Below are 25986 nucleotides of genomic sequence, written 5' to 3'. Positions count from 1 at the left end.
TATCCTATTCTGTCCACCTTTAGGCAATCCCTGCAAACTGCTTTCTTCAGAGAAGATTATCCCAGCTCCACACAAAAATTATATTGTTTCTATTAAACCTAGTTAATTTCTTTTATATCACTTGCCCTTACACCTAAGCATATAAGCGTTCATAAGCGGGCCCTTCTAATCATCTTGTATTACAATGTATTGTAACTGTACAGACTTCCATTATTTTCTAAAACGCTGCACAAACTGTTGATGTTAATCCTATATAATAACAATAAAAATAAAAAATAAATCAGAAGAGTGTGGAGCTTAGGAATCTCTGTAATTTTCTTTTACTATTTCCTAGTTTAGGAGAAGTTTTTTTTTTTCTTACCTTTCCGTCTTAACAAAACAGGGAGTAAGCAGATATTTACCCATTTCATGTCAATATCACATGTCATAGCAGAGTTAAAGATTTTGGACTGTTAAGCCCCATACACACTATCAGATTTTCTGCTGATTTTTTCCTTCAGATTTACCAAAACCATATAATATGAGGTCAAAACGTAGGCATTTAAATTTGTATGCAATCAGGCAGGCCCTTGCACTACATGGTTTTGGTAAATCTGAAGACAAAAATCAGCAGAAAATCTGATAGTGTGTATGGGGCTTTACTTTCCCTTTAGTAGGTTATAGGCATGTTTTGGACAAAACTGTATTACATATCCACAAAATGTGGTTCAAGATTTGCATATGTTGTCCCACAATATTGAGCAACGTAGAGCAGAATTAAAAACCTTTTGGTAGGAAAGATAGTCTGTGTATCTGGATTTCAAATATGTATTTAGCTGCATAGCCCAAAGTCAGATTTAAATATTTAGTTATACATATAAAAACATTAGGTATTTGCAACAATTCAAAGATTCTTTTTTTAAATGCCTCCTCTGAAATAAAAGACATACACCATATCAGAGTTAAATTGTTAAGAGTTCATTTTCACATAGGGCCTAGGTGTCCTGCATAGAGGACAAATTGTGAATTCTAGTCACTTACCATATTGTATAACTAATGAGATTTAATGTTCTAATATCACCTGACACATCTTTCAAGTTTTAAAAAATAATAGACACTCTGATTTGTAAACAATCACAAAAGCCTGTCTCAAAGCAGTATTTCAATATTCTACATTGTCCACAAGTAATTGAAAAACAGAGCATTAACATTTCTTGTCAGCTGCTCAGCGGATATTCATTGTAGCATGAATTTTCAATCTTAGGCATAAGGCTATAAATATATATATAAAACAAGCATATATACACAAGGTACAAAGGAAGAATTTTAGTTAAGACAATGCTCATTCACAATTATTAATGCTAATATCTTAAACACCTATTATAGCCATGTTTGCAAGACATTAAAAATGTATTAAAATTTCTGGGCGTGGAAGAAAAAAAAAATGCTGCGTAAAGGGGAAGTATTGCCACCAGATTCCAGCTACAACTTACATTATTATATCTCCCACCTTGAAAACATGAAAAAGAAGGGCACATGGTGGGCAGAGCTGTCCATAGATGTAGTGAGCTAATTTTATTGTGACGCCTCCCCCGTCATTGTGTGCTCTTTCACAAGGCTCACAGGTACTGTTCCCCCAGGTAATGCTGGGTGCCCAAAGTAAAAACCATTGTAATAAATTCCTCACCCTTACTGCTATGATGCAACCGACATCTCCACCAAACCCCGCACATGTTTCCATGTTTTGGAGTTCAGGGGGGAACTTAAGCAAACTCAGTAGAGCTTCTGACTTCATTAGGCAGCCAGAAAAGTGATAGCCAAACAATGGATGAGTCTTGAATCAGGAAGGCTGGCAACTCGGATGCTCCTGAATAAAAGTACTTCATTTGTTACATGGATACATGGGTACAGGCTATATGCTGATGTATTTCAGCTATAAATCCTTCATCAAGCCTTTGATGAAGGCTTGATAGCCAAAACGCGTCAACATATAGCCTGTAACCATGTAACAAATAAAGTACTTTTATTCAAAAGCATCCGAGTTGCCAGCCCTCCTGATTCAAGCATTGCACCTGTGGGGCCTGAACGCCTTGGCTAGAGCACCGGATCACAGTTTGTGGGCGCTTATATTGGCAGTGGAGCTGGAGTAACATTTTGTTTCCAACAATGGATGAGGACTTCACCTCCTGGGTTTTACACCTGGATGCGTGAAATAAATAATACCTTGCCTTTTAAGGTTACAATCTTCTGAAAGGTGTGTTAACTTGATACAGTCCTATAGACTCACGCTACTGACATCTAGATGTATCTATTGATGACTATATACTATCATTTTATTTTGTTTTCTGTCATGCTCCATATATTGTGCCTTGTCACACATGGTATTATTGGGGGACAAGCAAACCCTACTATATGCCTCTCGTGTAATTTCAATTATTACTTTATACCTAATGTTTATGATCAGTATGTATATTTACCTTAATAAAAGTTCACGTTTTTGAAATAAGAAATACTTCATTAGGACTGGCTAGAAGCTTAGCTGATGTCGCTATGGTAAAGAAGGGCTCTTTCCCTCTCTCTCTCCCACCAGGCTCTGATGCTGCTGGAACATCAGTGGAATGTTGAACAAAGTGAGACAATGTGAGGAAGAACTTAAAGATGCAGGTGAAAGAGAACTTCCTTCAGAACTCTGGAAGCACTATCAATTATTCCCCATCAAGAACAATAATGACATTTTATATGACTTTAGGATCTGAAAACAAACTCTGTGTTTTGTGACCAAGTACCCACACTTTGTATTGCTCCACTTCAACTGGTATCACACTTCAAATATATATAAACCCAACATTTCATATTCCCAATATGTGCCTGCTGTACCATGTACTTGTATGAAAAAGTATCCTCTTCTCTCTGCATTGCTTTCTTAGTGTGAAACCCCTGCTGCTCCGGTCAGTCCCTCTTCTTTCCTATTAAAAACTGACCACACTAAGCAGAACACACCATGGTCAGTTCTCCAGCTATGCTGGAAACTCAGCCTGCTCTCCTCCAATTAATTTTAATGGGATGTCCTATGTGCAGCAAACTACAATAGCTCAGGGAGCTTTTTGGTGTGTTAAGGTTTGAGTGTTTTACCAAATATTTTGTGGGTCTTTGCGAGCGGCAAAATGTGCATCTGTTTGCCATGTTTGGTTTGCCAATAACTTGACATTTTTTCAGTGGGTTTTGTAAATGCACACAAAAACACATAATTTTGCAAGCATTTACAAAATGTGCATGTGTGACTGGACTCTAAGGCTACTTTCACACTGGGGTGAGACGACAGGTGCTAGTGGTAAAGTGTCGCTAGTTTTAGTGGTGCCTTACTGTAGTTTTAGCAGCACTTTTTTGGCCATTAGCGGGGCATTTTTGGCCCCTGCTAGCAGCCAAAAAAGGGTTAAAAGCTCCCGCAAAGTGCCACTGCTGAAACGCTTTGCAGGAGCTTTGGCAGTGCTGGCCATTGATTTCAATGGCAGGGGCATTTTAGGAGCAGTGTATTCACTGCTCCTAAAATGCCCCAAAGATGCTGCTTGCAGGAATTTTTTCCCATCCTGCAAGCGAAACAGGTGCACAGTACTGTATGCCCATAAACATTTGTAGTAAGACTGGTCAACTGTGGGGCATGCAACTGAGATCTGGGCAACAACAACTATTAACAAGTATGGCCTTGTAGCACACGGTCTACATTCAGGGATGTGCATCTGCATGGATGTCAAATTGGAAGCAGTGGCTTGGTATGTAAAGCTGCTGTGTCTCAACTGACATGAATGAGACTGCTTTAATGGGGAATGCGCGGAACACTTGTACATCCCTGTGTGGGAAGACACGGCCCTCACATGGGTGTATGCTGAGGCCCAAGAGCCCAGCTAGAACAATAAGTAGTAGTTGCTGGTACAATTAGCAAAATAACTTGAAAACAGACAGGAGCAAATTAAAATTGAAGGGATATGTTACAGGTACTACTGGAAACAAAGTGGTAGTAAAACCAACTTTGTGATTTTTACCTACAGGTAATCCATTTAAGAGATACTCACCCTGGACGCAGCCGGTGAAGTCATACCATGTTGGACCTTCAGAGAGCTGTGCTGGATGCAAGGGCTCCTACGTGCATGCCCAGGAGTGACATCATCGTGGCTCCAACCACTCAAAGCCGAAGGCTGTGAACCCAGAAGAAAGACCAGGGGGAGATGGACTCTCTTTCAGCGGTGACAGCGCGCGATGCATACTAGCACATTATGCAATTGACTTGCAAGTCGTTATTATTGTTATTTTTTTTTTAAGCTGCCGTGGTTTACTACTGCTTTAAACAATTGAATTTAACATGTTATGACCAATACCTTAAATCTTCCTTGCATTAGTTTTTATAAATGTGGCAGAATATCTAGTCTGCAGACTATGAGGACAAAGAAACAGGGTTAAGTGCATGTTGCTATATAAACCCATCTGGTAACCCAGTTTCTCTCACAAACATGTAGCAACATAACTTGCAGTTTAAGTTTTAATTAGTCTCAAGACATACTTCAAGTATCACAGTACCTCACCTAAAAAACTATCAAAGACAATTTTCCCTTACACCTTTATTGCTATTTCAGTCTTGTCAATTTCATTCATTTTGTTACATTCTATACAGCAATAATCTAGTTTCAGCAGCAATTCATCATTAAGGTAAAAGGCAGAGCTCCATTATAATTGTCTTCAAAAAAAGAATCTGTAGATTGGAGAAAAGCAAAGCACGTATGGAAAAGGGGACATAAGTTTAACACTTTTTGACTATATATCTTACAAATTTCATAAAGCACATAAAAAAATGTGTCAAAAAGTGATAGGTACAATGATCCAAAAAAAAAAAAAAAAAAAAAAAACAGAAGTGTAGAAGTCTGAACTGCAGGTGAGAATAAGCTTGACAGATTGAAAAAAAAGTATCACAAAATGTCTGTAGAAGTTCTGAAAATTGTCCATGCATTTTCTAGACCAGCAAATGTCTGAGAGGTGTACATTTATATATTGGTATATACACAGCGGTTCGGTTATTTTCCTTGTGGATTGCAATGAGCATTTGTTAATCTCGGTTTGTGAGTATAATTAGCTATTTTTAGCTTTTTAATAAATGGTGTGACAGTTAACACATTAGGCTGGTGGACCTTGCTTTGTATTTCTACATGTATATACTGCATATATATGTTGATAAATAAATCACTGAATTTGTACTTGTCCTGAATACCAACTTGCAGCAAACACACAGGGCAAGCTTGAGATAAAGAAGTGTTATCAATGTTGCTAGCATTAAGCGATTACGTAAAAGAGGTTTCTTATTTTTTATTTTCCTGTTCCTGTTTATTAGGCCTTATGCGCACTGGACATTTTTACAGCTGTTGTTTTTGGCTTCAGACGTTTTTTTTTTTTTTTCTTTTTCATAGGCTTTTATCAACTGTTTTTGGCTGGAGCATTTTTTGGCATGAAAAAAAAAACGAAAACAAAATTGGTGAGTTCTGAGAGGCGTTTTTCAGCTCTAAAAATGTTTTAATGTAAAAAAAAAAAATGCCTAAAAACACTGATAAACACTCAAAAACATGGCTCACCACTGTTGTTTTTATGTTTTTGATCCATTAAAAAAAAAAAATGCTTACGGTGAAAAATGCTAAAAAAACTTTTTTGCAAAACTCACGGTAAAACCACTGATGTTTTTATAATGTTACTTTAATGTCCAGTGTGCATGAAGCCTTAAGGTTCTAAACATTTGCCCATATATATTCCAGGCATTTAAATGGCATATTCACTCTCACATCAATCAAATGTTGGTGCTCTGCAGGCGCCTGATGCCCTCCTAATCAACCAATGACATCACTGGTTGTTAGGATGCTAGAAGGTTGTAATGGTGAACAATGAAAACCTGTTGTTTTAACTAAAAGGCAGGCTTGTTGTATACATTTTTTGGACACTTTTTAGCCATTTTGCCAAGGTATCCCTGAAAAAAACCTGAAGGCACCTTGGTTTAAAAAGACTAGATTAAGTAGGCCTGCTGAGAAAAGTGCATTTATCCTTTTTGTCCCTTTCCCCTCACCTTTCCTAACCCACCCTTCCCCAAGGAAGGTGGTGTTGGTAGGTCGCTGCAGGTATGTGCTGGCACCTATGGATTCTCATCCTTTATATCTACAACTTTTTTTTTTAATGATATATCACTTTAAAGCAAGGGTGCCCAACCAGTGGCCCGCAGAGCCTTCTGATGTGGCCCACAACCTCCTGCTCTAGGATGGTGAGTTGGCAAGGCCAGATTGCAGGTTGCCCACCCGCCATGCCAGAGCATCAGTGTTGTGAATGAAGCCAGCGGTAGAGAAAGTAAGCAGCTGCGGAGCAGAGCTGCATAAGCCACTCTGCCTGGGACAGCAAGTTGATTACTAAAATCACAGTGTATAAATGGACTTATCTGTTCTGCAGTGGTTACTGGGCTGCTTTCAAACTGATCCGCTGGTGTAGTGCAGCTTACCTGCACTGAGCCATAGACTTCTGGTTTTACCTGTGGGTTTGGTGCACTTTCAGAAAGTGCATCACACCTGCAGGGTATAATAGAATTCTATGGCAAACTACAGCTAACCTGCAAGAAAGCCACAGGTGCATTGCGCAGACCATCAGTGTAAAAATAGCCTTAGGCCCCTTTAACATGATCTGTCTGACCCAACTGGACCCTCCATTCACCTGTATGGAGCGGCAGATGTAAACAGACTTGTGTCCATTTACACCTGCCTATTTCCAATCCGATCTGCTAAAAAAACAAGTGGATCCGTCCCCTTCCATTTGATCAGATAAGAGGGCCCATAGAGTATACACAGAGTGGACGTCGGACCTGTCATCTGCTCATTGTGGCCCTCGACTGTTTACTAAGTCGTTTAAGTGGCCCTCGCTCTTCAAAAGGTTGGGCAACCCTGCTTTAAAGTAAACCTGTTGAGAGATTATTTGGGGCTGCCATCATTGACTTCTGAAAATGCTCACAGTTTGACTCATTGTTTTTAATTATTTTTTTTTAGTCACTGACCCAGAACAAATATGCAGATCAGCAGGATCATAGTAAAGTGATATGCCCCTGAATTAACCACTTCAATACCGGGCCATAGTCAAATGATGCCCACAGATGGGATCTCCCATCCTGGGTGGATGTCATATGACGGCCTCTGTATTTTGCCGCTCCTGTGGGCCCCCCGTCACCCTGACACAGCCCAACCCTGATCGCAGTAAAGAGCCAATGAAATTGGCTCTTTACCACGTGACCGGCTGTGTCCAATCACAGCCAGTCACAGAATGTAAACAAACCGCGGTAACAATATGTTACTGTGTTCTCCTCCTCACATACCAATCGTGTGGGAGGAGGAGATTGCGGTAACATCTCGTTACCACCTAGTGTACACCAACACACACTGATTACCCCCCCCCCCAATAAAGAGGACCTGTCACCAGCCATCAAAGCACCTGTCATTACCCATCACAGCCCATCTGAGTACCCGAGTACCTGTCACAGCCCATCTTAGTACCCGAGTACCTGTCACAGCCCATCTGAGTACTCGAGTACCTGTCACAGCCCATCTGAGTACCTGAGTACCTGTCACAGCCCATCTGAGTACCCGAGTACCTGTCACAGCCCATCTGAGTACCCGAGTACCTGTCACAGCCCATCTGAGTACCCGAGTACCCTGTCACAGCCCATCTGAGTACCAGAGTACCCCTGTCACAGCCCATCTGAGTACCAGAGTACCCTGTCACAGCCCATCTGAGTACCAGAGTACCCTGTCACAGCCCATCTGAGTACCAGAGTACCCTGTCACAGCCCATCTGAGTACCAGAGTACCCTGTCACAGCCCATCTGAGTACCCGAGTACCTGTCAGCCCATCTGAGTACCCGAGTACCTGTCACAGTCCATCTGAGTACTGGAGTACCTGTCACAGTCCATCTGAGTATCCGAGTACCTGAGTAGCTGTCAGCACATCTGAGTACCAGAGTACCTGAGTAGCTGTCAGCACATCTGAGTACCCGAGAACCTGTCAGCCCATCTGAAATGGGCTGTGACAGGTACTCGGGTACTCAGATGGGCTGACAGGTATTCAGGTACTCGGATACTCAGATGGACTGTGATACTGAGATACTGACAGGTACCCAAGTACCTGTCACAGCCCATCCGAGTACCCGAATACCGGTCACAACCCATCTGAGTACCCGAGTGCCTGTCACCGCCCATCTGAGTATCTGTCACAGTCCATCTGAGTACCTGAGTACCTGTCACAGCCCATCTGAGTACCCAAGTACCTGTCACAGTTCATCTGAGTACCCGAGTACCTGTCACAGCCCATCTGAGTACCCAAGTACCTGTCACAGTTCATCTGAGTACCCAAGTACCTGTCACAGTTCATCTGAGTACCCGAATACCTGTCACCAGTCCATCAGAGTACTCGAGTACCTGTCATCAGCCTGTCGGAGTAACGGAGTACCTGTCACCAGCCCGTCGGAGTAACAGAGTACCTGTCACCAGCCCGTCCGAGTACCAGAGTACCTATTTGCAGACCATGCCCCATAGAATACACGTCAAAGTGTTTTCTTTCCAAAATTGGGTCATTTTGGGGGTAATTCCATTGTCCTGGTGCTCCAGGACCTTCAAAAGTGTGATAGGTAGGAACGAAATGAGATGTGTAATTTATGCTCCTATTACGCCTGAAGGTACTACTTCAATGTTGGACCTTTGTATATGGCCAGGCTGTGTAAAAGTCTCACACATGAGGTATCACCATACTCAGGAGGAGTAGCAGAATGTGTTTTGGGGTGTAATTTTTGCTATATACATGCTTTGAGTTACAAATATCTTATAAACTGACCACTTTGTGTAAAAAAAAAATATATATATGTTTTCATTTTCTTTCCACGTTTTCCGAAGACTTTTGGAAAAAAAATGAACTGTTCAAAAGACTCATTATGCCTCATAGAATATACGTTGGGGTGTTTGCTTTCCAAAATAGGGTCATTTTGTGGGTAATTCCATTGTCCTGGTGCTCCAGGGCCTTCACAATTGTAATAGGTTGTTAGGAAATTAGAGGTGTTATTTATGCTTCTAGAACCCCTGACGGTGCTCCCTGCATGTTGGACCTCTCTGTGTGGCCAGCCTGTGTAAAGGTCCCACACATGTGGTATTGCCATACTCGGGAAGAGTTGCAGAATGTATTTTGGGGTGTAATTGGAAGTATGCATATGCTGTGTATGAGAAATAAGTTGTCTTTTTCCGAAGAATTGTGGGAGAAAATTACAACTTAAAAAAAACTCACCATGCCTCTTACTAAATACCTTGGACTGTCTACTTTTCAAAAAGGGATCATTTGGGGAGGTATTTGTACTTTCCTGACATTTCAGAGCCTCAAGAAATGAGATAGGCCGTCAGTGCATCAGGTGTGATCAGATGTGATAAATTTTCAATGATTTGCACCATAGCTTGTAGACTCTATAACTTTCATAAAGACCAAATAATATTAACTAATTTGGGTTATTTTTACCAAAGAGATGTAGCAGTATAAAGTTTGGCCCAAATTTATGAAAAAAAATGACTTATTTGCTAAATTTTATGATAGAAACTAAAAAAACGTTTTTTTTTTCTCAAAATTTTCGTTCTTTTTTCACTTATGTCGCAAAAAATAAAAAACCCAATGGTGATTAAATACCACCAAAAGAAAGCTCTATTTGTATGAAAAAAAATAATAAAAATGTTGTTTTGGTAAAGTGTTGCATGACTGAGTAATTGGCATTCAAAGTGTGAGAGCGCTGAAAGCTAAAAATTGGTCTGGCAAGGAAGGGTGTATAAATGCCCTGTATTGAAGTGGTTAAAAGAGCAAGGCAGTTGGAATTTTTATAAGGAAGGTCAAAAATGGCAGTCTCCATGTTTCCCCTCAATAATAATATGCACAGAACAAAAGCCACCTTTATTACTGAAACACAATTGTGTAATGAGTCTACCAATAAAAAGCTTCTGCTTTATAAGGAACACATTGCAAAAAATTTCAATAAGATATCTTCACAACAGGTCTGTTTTTTTTTTTTTTTAATCTGTGGAGTGTGTCAACTGTTTTAAGAACAGTTCTTAATTTGTTACAAGTTGTCTTAACTGCCTAACAGCAAGCAGTTAAAACAAGTTAAATCTGGTTACTTTCGTTACTTTATACATTAAAGGGTTACTAAACCCTCATTTATTTTTATTTTTTTAAAATAACAAACATATCATACTTGCCTCCACTGTGCAGTTCATTTTGCACAGAGTGGCCCCAAACCTCGTCTTCCGGAGTCCCTCGGCAGTGCTCGTGGCACCTCGAAGCCCCCTAGGAGAAGCGCTCTGCCAGGGGGTTACCGTGCCATTGTGCTCCCGAGTCAAGCATTTGCGTCCATAGAGTCATTGGATTTGATTGAAAGAAGCAGGAGCCAATGGATGCACTGCTATAAATCTATCCAATCAAGAGCTGAGAACCTCGGCCAGAGAGGTAGAGCGCATCTGCGGAAGGGGAACAAATGTGCTCAGGTGATTAAAACAGGGTAGGGGGCTGCTGAGTGACATAAGTTTTTTCACCTTAATGCATAGGATGCATTAAGGTGAAAAAACACAGGTTTACAGCCCCTTTAAAGTCAGTTCTTGTTACAGATTGTTAAATGAGACCAAATGCAGGGTTTGAAAGTGGCATATTTTCTCTATAAGATTTGCCAACCAAGTGTACTGGGATATCTCTCATCTGAAAGCACTGTAAACTAGATCATGAAAATTAAAGAATATGTCATGTCTAATAGTAAAACATACACAAACACATATGTAGTTCAGAACATTTCATAAATTTCCCCTTAAGGTATCTTTCTTTTTGGTATCTGTCATGGCCTAATACCAGGGCTTTCTTAAGCACATGGTGATAGTGAAACTAGTCTTCTCCCTCCAATCCCATGCAGATTAACACTAATGTTGCTCAACACTCTTATAGGTCAATAGAAACGTGGGGATGGGGCAGCATCATTTTTGTTTTTAATTGAAAATGTCTCTTTAAAGTCATTCTGTTGGCACCTGGAAAATAGAACAGTAAAAAGTACTCCTTGTAAAACAATACTTTGTATACTTACCTGTTCTTTCTCCTGCACAACCCATCTTGGTTCTCTTTGTATTATATAGGATTTATATAGCACCAACAGTTTGTGCATCACTTTACGTTAGGACAGACAGTACAGTTACAATACAATTCAATAAAGGAGGAATCAGAGGGTCCTGCTCATTAGAGCTTACAATCTAGAAGGAAAGGTCAAGTGATAAAAAAAGGGAATAACTGTGGGGATGAACTTATGAAGAAAATAAAAGCACAGTTGTTAGGTGGAGGCTGAATATGCTTCTCTGAGAGAAACGTTTTCAGGGATTGCCTAAAAGTGGATAGAACTGGAGATAGTCGGACAGATTTGGGTGGTTAATTCCAAAGGATGGGAGAGGCTCGGGAGAAGTCCTGGAGGCGAGCACAGGAGGAGGTGACTAGGGAACTAGAGAGCAGGAGGTTTTGGGTGGAACAAAGAGGACAATTTGGTATTTTGAGATTAGGTTAGTAATGTAGCTGGGGGCTGGGTTGTAGATGGCTTTGCAAGTTAATATAAGTATTTGGAATTTTATTTGTTGGGTGAGTGGCAGCCAATGGAGGGATTGGCAGAGAGGGGTAGCAGATGCTGAGGCGTTTGTAAGGTGGAGGAGACTGGCAGCAGCATTCGTGATGGACTGAGTAGGGGATAATCTATTTAACCTCTTCAGCCCTGGAAGGCTTTACCCCCTTCATGACCAGGCCATTTTTCCACAAACAGAGCTTTCTTTTGGTGGTATTTGATCACCTCAATAAAAAAAAAAAAAAATATATATATATATATATATATATATATATATATTGTTTTACTTTATGTTATAAAATATATCAAATAGGAAAATATAAAAAAATCGAATTTCTTCAACAATTTAAGTCAGTATGTATACTGCTACATATTTTTAGTAAACAAAATCCCAATAAGTGTATATTGATTGGTTTGTGAAAAGTTATAGCATCTACAAACTATGGGATAGATTTGTGGGATTTTTTTTTTTTTTTACTAGTTATGGCGGAGATTAGCACATTTTTAGCGGGACTGCGACATTGTGGCGGACAAATCTGGCACCAAGTGACACATTTTGGGGACCAGTGACACCTATCCAGTGATCATTGCTTTAAAAAAAAAAAAAAAAAAAAAAAAAAAGCACTGTCATTGTACTAATGACACTGGCAGGGAAGGGGTTAACATCAGGGGCAATCAAAAGGTTAAATGTGTTCACCAGCAGTGCTTTCTAACTGTGGGAAGACAGAGATCTGTGTTCCTGATTAGCAGAAACACAAGACCTCCATCTTCCCCTCTTGCAGAATGGTGGTCTGCCTTGTTTACATAAGCAGACTGCCGTTTTGCCTCTCTCAGAAATGATCGGGGGGTGCCAGAGAACATCTGGTTTCTGCTGGACCTGCCGATTGGCTCCTGCTGTGTCAAATGACAGCAGGCGCGGGTTACCGGCGGTGCATGTTCGCGCCCCAGACCCTGAACTAGAAATCATGTACAGGTACGTGATTTCGCCCAGTAGGGCAGACCTGCCACGGTATATATGCATGGAACGGCCTGGAAGAGGTTAAAGGTAAGCCAATGAGGAGGGAGTTGCAGTAGTCAAGGCAAATTAATTAGGAGGTTTATGGTTTCATTGGTTAGGAAGGGATGTATTTTGGAGATGTTGCGGATATTGAAGCGGCAAGCTTTGTAAAGTGATTGGATGTGGGGCCAAAAGGAGTGTTCAGGGTTAACCCCAGCACCCTGGCTTGCAGGGTGGGTTGATGGTTGTACCATTGCTCTTTATAGAGAAGTCAGGGGAAAGGGCATGTGGGGGAGGAAATATTATGAGCTTTTTTTTTAGATAGATTGAAGGATAGATTGATTTAAGGCTGATAGGTCTGTTAGTAAATTGGCGATGTGTGAGGAGACTGATGGAGTGAGCTGAAGGGTGGAGAGATAGATTTTGGTGTCGTCAGCATAGAAATGGTATTGAAAGCCATGGGAGGCTGATCCAGGGAGGATGTGTAGATTGAGAATAGGAGAGGTCCAAGAACAGAACCTTGGGGACCCCAGCGGAGATAAGAAGAGGAGAGGACAACTCTCTTGAAAATGTAAATATTTGTGAGATGCCTGGCCACCGCTGCTGTTCCATCCATCAGGCCCCTGCATCACTTCTATGTTCTGTATTTTTTTACTGTGAAAGTGCCTATGATGGAATTCAAACATATCTGTGAAGCCAACATATATCTGGATGTAAAAGATACAGTGTAAAACATTTATGTGGCACTTCAGCTTAGGCAATGAGAATTGGTTCAGCTATTTTTTTTTAAAAAGAGAATGAAATTAAATTATTCACATTTTACTGCAGATTCCCACCTCCTAGTGTTCAAAACCAAACATTATTTTCCTTTAACCTAGGTTCACATTGCTGCGGATTAGAAACTGTGCAAGTACAGCTTAACTCACACAATTTCAACCCAGCAATTCAGTCCGACTTGGGGGGGGGGGGGGGGGGGCTATTTGACAGACATTTGTGTGGGTTCCTGCACAGATGTCTATTGAAATCACCCCCACAGTCACCAAAAGTAGTACAAAAACTACTTTTGGGAATTGGTGCAGTGCTGCATCATTTCGGACGGTGCTTTTGCCAGTGATATCTGCTGAATTGACATGTCAAATCACATGCCAAATTCACACCAATGTGAACCTAAGCTGAGGATGTTTACAGTTTGCAAAATGGACACTAAACAGAGTGTTATGCAGCAAGGGTGTGGTAGTCAATCAAGCAGGAGATGCAATATTTAGAAATGTAGTATATTTAGTAGTAATGCGCTGTGTTTGGAGTAGGCTCCGAACCCATGTGCAAGCCTGCCAGGAAGCTGCCACGTGTACTGGCCAATAATCTGTAGCCAGGGAAAACAAACAAGGGACATGTATACAAGTGGCTGGGGGGGGGGGGGGATTCCCTGGTTGTAGGGATACTAAACTTCCACTTGGAATTCCATGATCTGTAATACAAGCATGCAATCCATCTGTAGTGTCTAAAACTGGGTTCACACTTATTCTGCATGTGGGTGATAGCAGGGGTCCGGTGCGTCCCTGTACTCCATTTCAGGGACGATCAGGTCTGAATATTTGTCTGAATTCCGACCTGAAACTGAGCCAAAGATGCACAGGAACTCTGTGCAAGTAGCTCAGCAGCCGCCACAGAGATCTGTAAACTGGCTCCATTGAGAGCCGGGCACACTCTCTTGTCATGCAAATTGGATGCAGAGAAAGCCACATCCAAATCGCACTAGTGTGAACCTAGCCTAAAAGAATATGTTTAATAAAATTTTTTTTATAAAGTATAATAAAAGATTGACATTGACTCAAGCATTTAGCTTCTGTTTTGTTATCCTGATATTAGGTTTACTCATATGAAAAACAAAACAAAGGAAAAAAAAATGTGACCATTGGCAGGTACCCATGTGGTTACTGAATATAAAAGTTCGCAAGCTCATTTGTGCTTCATATGCCCTTTCTATATCATTTAAGTGGGTCACAGTGATCTGTCATTTATTTGATAACACAGAACGCCTCACTCATGTTTAAAGAATCTTGTAAGCTAGGCACTCTCTTATCATTCAAAGAGGTAGGTCACCCTCAACTTAATAAGTCTGCCATTTAAAAGTCTTTCAAATTTAAATGTAAACTAATCTCCTTATTGAAGTACAAATTATTATTAGCACTCCAGATTAATAAGATGATTTTTACTAAGTTTAAATTGGAAAAAGGTAATTGCAAGCCATAAAAAAAAAAAAAAAAAAAAAATGACGCTGCATTAAATTATTTCCGCTAATACTTAAATCAAAGGTTAAAAAATATATGTATACATATATATATATATATATATATATATATATATATAACATACACCACAATCAAAGATCTATGCAATGCTGAAAAGAAGAAAAAACAAAAACAAAAAAAAAACACAAACATATAAAGCAGAACTCCAGGCATATCCTTTATTCAACCTTTTTAGCGAGAGCAGGAAATGCTTAAAATGTATTTCACGTTTTGTTGGTGTCTGTGTACATTAGGAAAAGGATTTTTCCCAAGAAGAATACAGATAACAATAAAAGCTAGCAGTGGTTTCTAGCCGTTCCCCTGTCCAATAAGAAAATACTTGTTTTGGCTTGAGTACTACCTTAATTGAAAACTTCTCATATTAGTCAAACATATAACCTCATGCAGTTGTAAGCAAGATAATGCGAAAAGAAAATAACAACCTACTAGTTGTATCCCTATTGTGGGGTCACCAGTACGGTATGTGTACATTGAAATCATATCCCCTCTCAAGCATCTCCTCTCCAGAGAGAATAAGTTCAATGCTCACAATCTTTCCTCGTAGTTAAGGTCCCTTTATTAGCTTTGTTGCCCTTCTTTGTACTCGCTGCAGCACATCCTTCTTGAGGACTGTTGTCCAGAACTGGACGGCATACTCCAGGCGTGGCTGGACCAGAGTCTTGTAGAGTGGGAAAATTACCATTTTATCTCTGGAGTTAATCACCTTTTTAATACATGCCAATATTCTAATATTCTGTTGGCTTGTTTGCAGCAGCCTGGTATTGCATGCCATTGCTGAGCCTGTCATCTACTAAGACCCCAGGTCCTTTTCCATCCTAGCTTCCCCCAGAGGTTCCCTTCTAAGTGAGTAGATTACATTTATACTTTTTCCACCCATTTGAATAATTTTATATTTTTCTACATAAACCTCATTTGTCATGTCGTTGCCCACCCCATTCATTTGTTCAGCTCTTATTGCAAGGTATATAAAACAAAAATTACAACCGCACTCTCCCATGTAATAAACCCCAGTGAAACTCAACCAGCATCTACTAAAACTAACAAAAACAAATAATGATGAAATAAAATCAGTCGTGATACATATACACAGTCAGTGCAAACGCAATGTAAACAATTTAGTTCAAACAGATAAATAAATAAATAATATAAAATTCATTGAAATAAGAATAAATTAGATATAAACAAATGTATGTTTATATCTAATTTATTCTTATTTCAATGAATTTTATATTATTTATCTGTTTGAACTAAATTGTTTACATTGTGTATGCACTGACTGTGTATATGTATCACGATTGATTTTATTTCATCATTATTTGTTTTTGTTAGTTTTAGTAGATGATGGTTGAGTTCACTGGGGTTTATTACATGGGAGAGTGCGGTTGTAATTTTTGTTTTATATGCTTTGTGGGTGTGTATCACACCAGACTGATCGCTGCCTTTGGGTATTTAGATTAATTTTGTGTTTTTTCTGATAGTTTAGTGCAGTATTTTCCCTTCTTTCTTATTGCAAGGTGTCCACATCCTGTGGATAAATTATTGTCCCGCCTAGCTTAGTATTGTGCGTAAATACTGAGATTGAGCTGTTTATTCCATCCTCCAGGTCATTTATGAATAAATTAAATAGTGTTGGTCCCAGGACAGAACCCTGGGGGACTCCACTTTCCACACCAGACCATTCCAAGTACTCCCCATTTATCACTACCCTCTGAAAATGCCCCTGTAGCCAGTTTTCAATCCATGTACTCACCCTATGGTCCATGCCAACGGACCTTATTTTGTACAGTAAATATTTATGGGGAACTGTATCAAATGCCTTTGCAAAATCCAGATAACCACATCTATGGGTTATCTAGATGGCAGCTCACCCCCTCATAGAAGGTAATAGATTGGTTTGGCAAGAAAGGTTCTTCATGAATCCATGCAGATTACTACTAATACCATTTTCATTACTAAAATCTTGTATATAATCCCTTATCATCCCCTTATCCCCTCCAGGAGCTAACAAACGATTGCCGTTACACTAACTGGTCTGTAGTTCCCAGAGATATATCTTGGTCTTTTTTGAAATATTGGTTCTACATTGGCTTTTCTCCAATCGGCTTGTACCATTCCAGTCAGTAGATTGTAATCATTAGGAATAGTCTGACAATTACTTGATTGAGTTCCTTAAGAACCCTCGGTTGCAAGCCATCTGGTCACGTGACTTATTAATGTTATGTTTTTCAAGCCTATCCCTAATTCTATCCTGTTAGCCATGAGGGTGCTTCCTGTAACGTAAGGATAAACCTTGCAATTTTGGTTACTGAAGCACCTGTTTCCCTCGTGTAGACTGAGGAGAAAAATAAATTCAATACCTTCACCATCCTTTGTAACCAGATTCCCCTCATCATTCTTTATGGGGACAATATGATCTGACCTCCTTTTTTACTATTTATATACTTAAATAATTTCTTGTTTTTTTTTTTTTTTTTTTTCACTCTCCTTCGCTGTGTGCCTTTTGTGTTCCATCTTAGCTGTCCTGATTTCACCCTTACATTTCTTATTGCATACTTTGTAAAGTTGGAATGCTGATGATGACCCCTCAGCCTTGTATTTTTTGAAGGCCTTCTCCTTTGCTTTTATATGCATTTTTAAGTTGGAGTTAAACCACCCAGGACTTTTATTAGCTCTTTTAAATGCATTTCCCGTTGAGATGCACTGGCTATTACCCTTATTTAATATGCTCTTAAAGCATACCCATGTTTCCTCTGTGTTCTTTGTTCCTAAGATTTTATCTCATTTAGTATCTTCTAGCAAGGATCATAGTTTAGGGAACCCTTATGTTTCCCATTTGTGTGATTTATCCTGAAACGAATTGACCTGTGATCGCTGTTTCCTAAATTGCCCCGTATTTCCACATCTGTGATCAGGTATTGTATATAACACCATGATAATTTCTGAAATAAGCAGCTGCTATACAATTACCACTATAAACACATAAGCAAAATGCTTGAATCTTTAGATTTGAATGCATTTAATCAACTGGTTCCAATAGGCCTTACTCTTGCAATTTTGCCAAGCTTGGAACTCAGACTGGCAGGCACCCAATGGGTCAGACATTTTTTTAAATCATAGTACCAATGAATTCTAGTCCATTAGCACAGACTTTGTCAAGCTTTCTACTATAGAGAAATCCATATAATAACTTTCAGAGATCTCAGGGATTCCCCAGGAAAAAAGTCATTCCTGCAGTACATCTCTCTGTACATTATCATGATCAGTAGGTTGTAAGTATTTATTAATGGGATAAAGAATGAGATGTAGTTATAGTAATATTAAGTGCTTCTTTTTTTACCCACTAAAGCCCCAGAAGGATTTGCCCCCTTTATGACCATGCCACTTTTTGGCAATACGGCACTGCCTCACTTTAACTGACAATTGTGCGGTCATGTGACACAAACAAAATGTATGTCCTTTTTTCCCACAAATAGAGCTTTCTTTTGGTGGTATTTGATCACATCTGCTGTTTTTATTTTTTGCACTATAAACAAAAAAACACCAAAAATTTTGAAAAAAATAACTTTTTTTTTTTTTTACTTTTCGCTATAATAAAAATCCCCCTGCAAAAAAAATAAAAATAAAAATTCTTCATCAGTTTAGGCTAATGTGTATTCTTCTACATATTTTTGCTAAAAAAAAAAAATAATAATAATAATAATAAGCATATACTGATTGTTTTTTGTGCAACCATTACAAAATAGGGGATACATTTATGGATTTTTTTTATTATTAACCTTTTTTTTTGACTCGTAATGGCGGTGATCAGCAATTTTTAGCAAGATCGAACACTTTTGAGACACTTTTTTGGGACCAGTGACATTTATACAGCGATCAGTGCTAAAAATAGCCACTGATTACTGTATAAATGACACTGGCAGGGAAGGGGTTAATACTAGGGAGCAATCAAGGGGTTAAGTGTTCCCTAGGGAGGGGTTTCTAACTGTGGGGGAAGTGGACAGACTGAGACACATGCATTGGCTCCGGCTGTGCGCCGCCAGCACACACGCCTGCTATTGCTCTTAGAACGGGCGACGTACAGCTATAGCCGTGCAAACCTGTCACAGTATAATGACGGTGGCTGGTCGGCAAGTGGTTAAATAACATGTTATACTTACCTGCTCTGTGCAGTAGTTTCGTACAGAGCAGCCCCAATTCTCCTCTTCTCAGGTCCCTCAGGTGTCCATTCACACACAGAACCGCAGCTCGGCCCCTATTGGCAGCAGTGGGAGTGAACGGCTCTCGCTGCTGTTTCAGCCAATTATGAGGGAGTGTCCCTGGAAAGCCAAGGTTCTTGTGCATATTGCTGGATTTTCATGGGGCTCAGTTCGGTATTGGGGAGGCTGGGGGGACTGCTGCACAGAGGTTTTTTATCTTTGTGCATAGAAAGCATGAAAGTAAAACACCTTGAGCCTTTAGAACCACTTTAAAACTCCCACTCTTTATGACAAAATCATCAAAAATAATGAATAAAATAATAACATTGGTGGCCAGTAAGAAGATCAATCTGACATTGCTTTTTGCTCAAAGAATCCCTAGCCTCTGTAGAAACCCCATTATTAGATTAAAAAAGCTCATCTAAAACAATGTGTATCCTTTTAACAGAAATAACACAACTTGGAACAGTAAAAGTAATACTGAAATGTATTAAAACTGTACACGCAAACATGTATTTTAGTGTTCCAAACCACATTCACAAATAAAGAGAACAATCATAAACCTTTCTGAGTTTTCAGATAAAAAAAAAAAAAAAAAAAAGACAAACCTACATTTAAAAAAAAATATATATACCAACTTGTAAAGGTGCTGATGATTTATTTTAAAATTACAAATATTTTTTCCCGATATTACAAGAAAAAATGGTCAAGCCTTTTTTTTTTATCATCTTAAAATATTTCTGTGGCAATTTATCTAAAATGTCCTTGAGTGCCTGAAGGTGTACTGAGGTATATGAGGTCTGCTACTAGTGTCCTAATTAAAATTGATTTTTTCCCCATATCCCAGAGGTTTCTTATATGCCAAACGGCTGACCTTTTTCTGACATGTACACTTGCAAGATCTGCAAACAGTGATACCTACTCCAGCCCACTTGAAGATGTTAGGAGAATTTATTACAGTTAAGCTCTTGGAAAAACTCAGACTTTTATGTTGATTGCATTAGATTACTTACTAAAAATGCAGCCCTGATGGGCATATTATTCATTCTTCATGCAGGAAAATTTAAACATAGTTATATAAACAGTTACATCTGCATTATGTTAAAGAGGCACAGAATGCCATACAGTAAGATTCAAGATGGTGTTCACGTGGGATTTGTGACAAGCATTAAAAGATAACCATCAGCATCAAGAGACATGTAATTAATCACTTAAATGCCAAGCACAGCCTATTAAAAATGTTTACATCTTATTTTTATTTACTTAACATTGGTAGGTAGGGAAGTTGGAGATAAATATTCCTGAATGTTTATCATGTGCCTGTGGTACTATCATAGCTGTTAAAATTCAGAGTTGATGCACTGATGAATGTCTGTCTAAAACTGTAATTATACATGCATTCCAATACCATAGAAGAGAAATAAGCCTTGCAAAGCAAAATATTTGAGGCATACTCTATGAATGACTTTGAATTTATTTAGCCCTATAGTCACAAGGGCCGCCTAAACCATGTGATCACAGCAGCAAAATGTCTTATTTCTAGTCACTGACAACAACCCACATTACCATAAAATAATAAATTAAAAAAATTAAAAATAAACAAAAAGTATAATGTATTACATGTTATAGGAAGTCTCTCCTATTTCAATGCAATATCATACCCACCATGTATTGTACATTTCATTTACACGTGAGAAAGCATTAGATACAACATTGCTGGTATATTGGCACAATACATTTCAAAGGTGTCAGGTCAACACTATGCTATATATTTTTCTGCACATAAAATTATGTATTTATTGTTATTATTTTTACTCTCCATTTAACTAAATTAAATATTCTGAAGCTAGTATTCAATTCTCACAGAAAAATAATGTATAAGTGGAATGTCCATAGTGTGTGGAATGGAAGAGAAAACACAAACGCAAAATTTCAGTTTCAGCTGGGATGGAGGTTTTATCCAAACCATTCAACTAAAAGGAACACATTTTGTTTTAGAGCAGTGAATGTGAGATAACAAACCTTCCCTACAGGTGAATCACACAAATGTAAGATACATATAACAGGAAAATTCACATTCTCCCAATTTAAAAATATATCCCTAAGTGTTGGCCTGCAATAAAGGACAACAATTTAGCAACACAAACTTTGGTAGTAAGAAGTAAGCAAGGGGAGGGAGGTGTAGGGGGGGTGATGCCATTACTTGAAAAATGTTTCCCTTAAAGTGGATGTAAACCTGGTTCATGGAATTTAATCTAAGCACATCTATCTGTAGTGCTTACTTATATCTCTCCAAAGCCCTAAGTCCCATGTCTTTCTGCTGCTGCCCTGTTCTTCTGTTATCAGCATGATAATGTCTGAGGGGTTCTCTGAAAACCAAGATAAAACCAACCTGAAATTTGTGTTGAGGTGGGTGCTATAAATAGATTAGCAGAGAGGTGGTCTATTCATAGCACAGCTCTGAACATTCCTTTCTACCTCTGCCTATGTGGAGTGGGGATTTCAGAGGTCACACAATGTATTTCTAAGACTTCACGCCCAGTGCTTAACAGGAGTAAAAAAAAAAAAATCTCTAACACAATGTGCACTTTCTAAAGAATATAGTAAGCTGAAGACAGCAGATATACAACTAAAACTTACGTAGGGAGATTTGTTTGACCTGTTTATCATCTGAGGCTGTTCACGTCACTGGGTATTTGTGAGGATTTACATCCACTTTAATACAGGGAATATTTTAAGGTAAAAAAATGTTTTAGCTTTGGAGTCACTTTAACTGCTTGAAGCTGTAATATGATATATATATATATATATATATATATATATATATATATATATACACACACACACACTGTAAATAATATAATTAAAGGCAAAACTTTTTTTTTTTGGATAGAGTGGAGAGGGATTAGAACTTTGTTTTATTGCTGTCTGTACCCCCAAGACAAGGGGTACACCAATTGTCTGGTTTACCATTATCATTGAAAGTGCAAGTAAAGAAAATCACAAATTTTGGGTTGTCCCAAGAAAATTTATAGAAAGGAAATCTTCCAATGAGAAAAGTAGTACTGGCGACCTGGGGATCCCCAAGGGATTCATTTTGTTTACAGGGATTCCTCACATGTCCTGTTTGGCTATGGGGTATGGGGCAGGAAGTGAAGGCAAATCTCCAAAATAGGTGATATATGGTGGAAAAAAAAAAAAAATCTAACAAATTATAACCCTCTCTTGCTCTAGCTAAAATGAAATAAAGTTTTGTCTAAAGTTTTCCTTTAAAGTAGATGTTAATGCCATAACTAAACGGCATTTAGTTTCCTAAAGCAAAGGTATAGAAATGGCATTTTAAATAATAATAATAATTAAAAAAAAAGTTTCCCTTTTTTCATTTGTTGTTGTAGTGCAGTGCTGCTGATCTCTTGCAGCTGTTTCCTGTTTAAATGAATGCACTGCAGCAATGCGTTGGCAAAAAAAAAATCAACACAGATAATATTTTTCTTGTATGACCTCAGCCTGCTAAGACCATCTTAGAATGAATCTTAGAATCTCCTAAACATGAGTAAATGGCACTCTAAGCCCTTGTACACACGGTAGGAAATTCCGTCGGAATATGTCCGATCAGAGCGTTTTGTCGGATATTCCGACTGTGTATGGTCTGCATCGGACTGTTTCCATCGGAATATCCGTAGGACCAACTTTTCCAACTTGCTGGAAATATTTTCCGACAAAATGCTCCGATCGGACATATTCCGATCATGTGTAGAGAATTCCGATCGGACAAAGTGCCACACATGCTCAGATCAAATTCCTACACTAAAGATATTGGCTACTAGCGTGAACATAGTCCTGTTGTAACGAAATAACGTCAACACGTCAGATTTTCCGACAACTTTGTCCGACCGTGTTTATACAACAGTTTCGGACAAAATCAGATGGATTTGGTTGTCGGAATCTCCGACCGTGTGTACAAGGGCATACTGTGTTTGTAAATGTATTAAATATATATATATATATATATATATATATATATATATATATATATATATATATATATATAGTGTGGTACCCCACCAGTGTATGGACCCAGTATTTTCAACCAGGCGGGTTGAGGGGCTCCAGGGAGCTTGCAACATTAGGAGGAAACTGACTTTTCTGTTTCCTCATTATTTAATAAATTCTGTTTTGGGATCTGGAGCCCGGGGATTTCGTAGTGATCCGGGTGGGATGAAATCACCAGTCCTGGGTACAGATTTTGGGATTCACCAGCACACTGACTGGTCAGGTGTGTGTTGGTCTATTTCTAGACACCTGACCATGGTTCTGGGCTCCACCCTCCCGAGGAGTCCAGGCAAGCAAGGGAGAAGCATGCATGTCTGCATGGTGTAGTCAGAGGGCCCAAAGGTGTGGGATGAGCAGTGAGGAAGAGTAAAAGAGGTACAGTCCGTGATCTCTGTTATATGGCTAAGAGGGCTGAAGGGTAAAGCCCAAACGGCAGTACTGCTGACCATAAAGCCAGATGGCTTGGTATTTTTCGTTTATGACTGCTGTGAAATTGAAACCCCTGCGTGGGAGCTATTGATGGACATTTTCCTTTCTTTTTTAATAAAAGTGGGTCAAAAAGCCCTGAAATTGAGTTTCTGGTGTGGATTGGTCTCGCTAGTGAGTGCTACACTTGAGTTAAACAACCCCCAATATTACTATATATATATATATATATATACACACACACACACACACACACACACACACACACAGACAGACAGACTGACATACCCTCATTTGTGTGCGTCTAACTAAAATAATAGTTGGCATGGATTTTAAACTAATGTGCCAGGTAACTAAGGAAGGGAGAGATGCACTTCATGAGATCTAATTTTACAGTATGTGACGCATTTCCAGTTTATATTAATGGACCAAAGCTGCCCACTTTAATCCATCTTCCTGCATGCAAATATAATAAATGCTTTTTCAGCTTTCATAGTAATGCATTTCATTTGAAGTCAAATGGCTTAGCAACATGTTTGTAACTAATAGTAGTGTCCTCTTATATCCATATTTATAATGCATGGAATTACTAAAGAGCACAGAAATACAATGTTAAGCATTACCATACACTAATATATGGGCATTATAGTAACAGCTGAAAAGTAACCATGAAAACCTGTGGTCCTTCAGGAACTGTGCATTAGAAATCATGCACTAAAATAAATCTTCCATTCTCTAATTTTCCTGCTTTTTGAAATATGGTAAGTATGTTAGAAAAGCATGTTGGGCAGATAATTTATGACAAATGACTATAGAAAAGGCCTTCTCAAGTTCTATAGTATGTTTTATAATAGAAATCAAGCCTCATATGTATAGCTTAGAGAAAAAAAAAATATTGCCCATAGCCAGACTGACAAACTTTAATTTTCCTACTGATATTAGAAAATAAAAAGAACACATTTCATATACTCAATTTGTTCCTCCACTTTTTTTTTTTAAAGCATAAAGAACTGCAATTTTGAAAAAAAAAATAAAAATACCATATTCTGCTAATTATACGATACATACCATTATCATTTTCACTATATAGGGGTGCGTTCCAATCCTGTTACTTTTACTGGACACCTTTATAAAGGTTTAAAAGGGCTGGTTGCTTTTGTGACTAAAAGCTATTAGTAGTTCATATAAGTCTAGCCATAGTCAAAGTGAATTTCTTTCCTACAACAGAAACAGTGTTGACAGGGGAATCACTCCCACCGAGCCAGTGTGTTCTCCTGGCAGGGTGGTGGGAAGATGCCCCCGCGGGAAAACACAGTGATTATTGCTATTGGCTATAACGGCGGCTAGTGATAATTGTGTTTAAAATCTGGCAGGCTGGTTGTACCCAAGTTGATTGATCTGGACGAGATTTGAAGCATCTATGCCCGGCTAAAAACACTCAATAGGAAAACAACAAATGAACAGTGCCATCTCATCCTTCTGGCACAACACAGCACCAGCATTTGCAGAAGACCTAATAAAAAAACATATTAATACTTACAGTATCTGGCAAGCACCAAACTGGTTGTTAAGAACTGTTTTATATACTCTGTCCTTATTGGCTTAGTTTATCTGAATTTATGCATAAGTGCTTTATCAGGATTGCTTGCCAGCAAAGTTGACTTTTGGGAGAAAAGTGAGTTGGCACTATGAATTGTTTTGCTCTTTTTGATTACTGTAAATGAATACCCGTGGTTAGTAGAACTCTCACCATGTAACTGCATTGTAATGTATTTATTCTACTGCTATGACCTTCTCTGTTTTGAGGATGGAATTTGACAAATGACTACATGATTTGTTAAGGGTCTACTCACACTGCTGTGCTTAACCACTTACGGATCGCTCACCTTCATTATACGGAGGTACTTTGAAGCAGTATATACTTCTTCAGTGGGCGGTCCACTTTCAGATAAAAGCGATCTCTGTGGCAGATCCACTGCAAGATAATTTTGATCGGTGGATGGAGAGGGCCCCCTCACCGCAGCCGCCGGTAGCAGCGGAGGCGGGCTCATCCTCTTCCGTGTAAGGTATGGAGATGAGTGAGGAGAAGATGGCCCCCGCTCGGCTCCATGCATTGCAGTGTAAATATGAAATCTGAGGTCTTTTTTATCTCATCTCATATTTAAGAGGTCCTTTCATGCTTTTTTCTATTACAAGGGATGTTTACATTCCTTATAATAGGAATAAAAGTGACATAATGTTATTTTTTAAAGAACAGTGTGAAAATAAAAAAGTTAAATAAATAATAATAAAAAAAAACCTATCCCTGTCCCACCGAGTTTGCGTGCAGTAGAGAGCGCATGCGTA

The 25986-nt window shown here is 38.9% G+C and overlaps 1 protein-coding gene across 1 annotated transcript in view; it reads right to left on the bottom strand.

The window, feature by feature from the left end:
* ASCC3 (activating signal cointegrator 1 complex subunit 3) overlaps window positions 1-25986 on the bottom strand; it is a 1010279-nt gene that overhangs the window by 369606 nt on the left and 614687 nt on the right. The gene's annotated exons all lie outside the window — the stretch shown is intronic.

The sequence above is a fragment of the Lithobates pipiens genome, unplaced genomic scaffold (genome assembly GCF_037356315.1).
Source record: "Lithobates pipiens isolate NorthernLeopardFrog02 unplaced genomic scaffold, aLitPip1_a1.2 Scaffold_18, whole genome shotgun sequence".
Lineage (NCBI taxonomy): Eukaryota > Metazoa > Chordata > Amphibia > Anura > Ranidae > Lithobates > Lithobates pipiens.
The sequence above is the reverse complement of the archived record's forward strand: the minus strand, read 5'-3'. Positions and strand labels throughout refer to the sequence as shown.